Source organism: Sinocyclocheilus rhinocerous, unplaced genomic scaffold (genome assembly GCF_001515625.1).
Source record: "Sinocyclocheilus rhinocerous isolate Xijiao unplaced genomic scaffold, SAMN03320098_v1.1 scaffold1219, whole genome shotgun sequence".
Taxonomy (NCBI): domain Eukaryota; kingdom Metazoa; phylum Chordata; class Actinopteri; order Cypriniformes; family Cyprinidae; genus Sinocyclocheilus; species Sinocyclocheilus rhinocerous.
This window is the reverse complement of record NW_015634012.1, coordinates 657,404-661,432: the sequence shown is the minus strand read 5'-3', so window position 1 is coordinate 661,432 and position 4,029 is coordinate 657,404.

The window sequence follows — 4,029 nt, the reverse complement described above, 5'->3', positions numbered from 1 at the left end:
ACTTCCAAAAATGGTATACTACCGTAAAATTAATGTCCAATACATGTAATGTCCAATACAGTTTTTCACCGTATATAGTAGGGGAATTTACCGTTAACCATTTAACAGGATTTTACTGTAGCATTTTTACAGTCTTTTACCGTTAAATTCACGGTCATTTTTTACAGTGTATGTAAAACATTAACCATTGTAAAAATGTCAAGCCAGTTGTTTTCATCGACTACACCATTAGATATGTGCATTCGGGTTCTCCTGGGACATCAACAGACGCACACTGACTTTGGGGTCAAAGGTTATCATAATTCATTGAGGCGGCCGTGCCTTTGTGTAGTCTTTGGATTTAAACAATTGATCTCCTGTTTCAAAGATTGTGTTCTGCCCTGCTTGGAGACTGGCCGTGAGTCTGCTGCTGTTTTACAGGTGGGTGGACACCTGTTTCATTCACTCGACTCAGAAAAGGGTGACGACAGCTCTGTGAGTAAATATCTGGCGCTGAGATGTCATGAGCGTCTGTTTGCTCATCAAAGACAGCAGTGATCTATGCAATGAAACTAGATCTTGGTCTCACTGTGTGATATTTCAGAATTACATTAGTTTAAGGGAAAGGGGAGGAAGCAGCAAGGAGAAAATTTGGCATGTATTGTACCTGATATGTATCCAAAATAATCTATATTGAATCGAATCGAATCACAAGCATGTGAATGAGAATTGAATCGAATCGTGAAATTTGTGTCAAAACCCAGCCCTAGTAGTTACTATGTTTTTACTGTAAATGCTATAGTAAAACCATGGTTATTTTTATAGTTACTATGGTTTAAGTACAACGATAGTTAATCCATTGTTACTCTAGTAAAACCATGGTTAATTGTGTAATTACTATAGTTTTACTGCAAATGCTGTAGTAAAACTGTATACATTTTGTAGTTACTATGGTTTTACTAAAAAAAAAAACATAGCTAAACCATGGTTACTGTAGTAAAACCATGGTTGCTTTTTGTAAGGGTCTGCTAGGACATCTGTGTGCAACTAAGGGAAATTGACTTCATACTTCCACTATAAAATCACCAAAACACCAGTTGATTCAAAGTTATAGCAAAGGTGACTGTGAAGTGAAGTCAGTTTGTGATTTTATTTTCTAACAAAATAACATTCATAAGTGTTTCTTAGGTGTCTGAATACTTTTATGGGGCTGCTGTACACCTGCATAAAGGTCTGCAAGCTCCTTCTCAACTGGTTTTGCATGCTTTCTGTAACTGTGTTCTGTCCTCATCAAGAGCGGATGACAGATAAACACACACATAAACAAACACTTTCTGGAGAACATTGTGCACATGTTTCATTCAGAGGAACTGTAAACAAATTATTTAGATCACAACCAGGACTTGGCGCTCTGGACCTTTGTATTTCCTCAGAAAGCTCTCTAGATTGTTACTGTTACTGGAGTAGTACACTGTAAAAAAAATTCCAATTTCAGAATTACATTAGTTTAAGGGAAAGGGGAGGAAGCAGCAAGCAGTATTACTCAACCAAAGGTCAACTAAATCAAGTTAATAGATTCACTTCAGCTTTCTGCTTTCGAAATGAATTGCTAATTCAGCATTTCGTTAACACTGCTCTTTATTCATTTTTGTCCTCTTCTTTTATTTTTTGGTGGATTTCTTTAGGGCCATACATCTTAAAGTGAATATCCTGAGCTTTCAGTCATTTTGCAGGGTTTAGCTCAGCTTTTTTTATTTATTTATTTATTTTATTTTATTAAAAAGGGGGAACAGTGGGTATGTAATTGATTACATTTTTTTTTTCCTTTATTTTTTTTTTAAATAGCTTTTAGTAAATAACAATGTCAAGAAAATATCAGTCAGTTTTCAAAGCAGGGTAACATATATTTTTTTTCAAATAAAATAAAACTATTAAAATGTATTCTTATAAGTGTGCATGTAATAATGATATTAAACAAGTTACTCATTTTAATTTAAATTTTAATAATGATTATAGTAAATTCATTGATGTTGAAAAAACACGTTAATATAAAATATTAAGCATTATGTATAAGGTTAGAGATTTTTCAATATTTTAACACTTGTTTTTGCTCATAATAACACAGACCTGTGCTATAAATCAATCAAAATTTTGAAATGTCTTTCATAATATTTTTTAGGAAACTATGATCTGGTTTTTCTTAAAAAAAAAAGAGAGAGAGAAAAACACTTTCTTTGATTAAGTATCTATTAAAATAGGCACTGCATATACAACTAAACACTTTTTTTGTCAAAATGTGTATCATAAAAGTGTTAAAAGAGAACAAAATGATTTGTGAATAAAAAATATGATTTTTGATCCACATTTCAACATATGCAAAAAATCCCACAGGTGCTAAAAGTAACAGCACATTTCATGGATACACCATGTACTAAAAGACAGAATCAACCAGAAGTGAGCTGAGAAGAGACATTCCTTGAGATTTATAGGTTTTTCAGAATTCTTCAGACCTGATCAGCTTTAGATTAAATATGGCCACATTTCTCTATCATTTCATGTCTTGGCATCAGAAAGAGAGTTCATCTTTCTGGTGAAAACGGAGTGAGCTAATACCCAGAAAACGTTGGCCCAATTGCTGCCAAGCTCTTGCAAAATACTTCATTTGTCCCACAGAAAAACAAGTGACTTGCCAAGGCCTTGGCCATTGCATATCACAGTGACAAACACATAACCTGCAGAGACAGTACGGGAGAGGTTTTGTCATGAAGAGGTCCTCTGCCAAAACAGCCCTGATAAAAAAAAAAAAGCCATTTTGAGTTCCCCGCGGAAATGGCTTCCAAACTGCTGTAAGGAGTGTGTGTGGAACAGGACCTGCACTGCGTCCAAAAGCAGCAGCATGGCTTTTCTTCCAAAGGAAATTGGTTTCAGACAAGCTTCGAAGGCACTGCAACATCATGTCTAATGGTCTAAAACAAATTCAAATCAGCTTCACACACAATATTTTCTGACTACAATGCCTGGACATAAGCAGTCCAACTCTACTGTATTGCGACCACATGTACGTAGACCTTTTACTGTGTAATGAAACTAGGTTTTCTGAAGATTGTTCATTGTACTAATAAAACATAACTTTCAGAACTCAAAACTTCCTCACCAATGGAAAAAAAAAAGTATTTATTGAAAGCAAGCTGAAAATCCTTGGGTTTCTGATATCAGGTGTAATCATCATTTAGGTCATGTCTAAGCACAAGAAGAATTAATCATAATAAAGAAAGTTAATTGCATGTTAAATCACTTTTAAGTGCTTTTTGACCCTATTAAGTATGACTTAAGTACATCTTCGGATATAATTTCATAACTACTTCTATTGTTTTTGAAATATGGTTTGGTAAATATGGTTACTGCTGAATGTACTGACAAGCATTTGTGGTAAGCGAAAATATACTTTGATGTCATTTCCACTGAAACTTTTATGTAATTTATTTAAATATATTGTAATTACAGATTTATAATGATGAAGTTGCAGTTTAGATACATTTAAAAGATATTAACTTTAAGTGTCATTTTGAATAACGCAATAGAGTTAAACTTACAATCAAGTACTTGAGTTTTAGTATGTTAGCCAACACATCAAAATAAGTGTCCAAAAGATTAAAACATGATATAAAATGTACATTAAGGTAAAACACTCAAACTAAAATTATTACAAAGTGCACTTTTTAGTGTACTTTAAGCAAACTTCTTTTTTTTCACAGGGGCATTTCAGTCGACAGGTTGTGAAGCACATTTCAATGCAAATTGTTTGATTTTCATATTGTCAATGAGGCATGTAAAACAATTTGAACTGCAAACCCGCAGTTAGCAGCAAAGTGCTGTATCTCATTTCACATGCAAAAAAATTGTATATACAGTTGATGTCTTAAAGGCACAGCAGCAGCAAAAAAAAAAAAAATAATAATAATAATTCTAAGGGTCAGATAGAAAGTATAAAATGGTCATATAAAACTAAATATAATTTTTTTCTGAACCAAAGTGGTTTAAAAATCCACC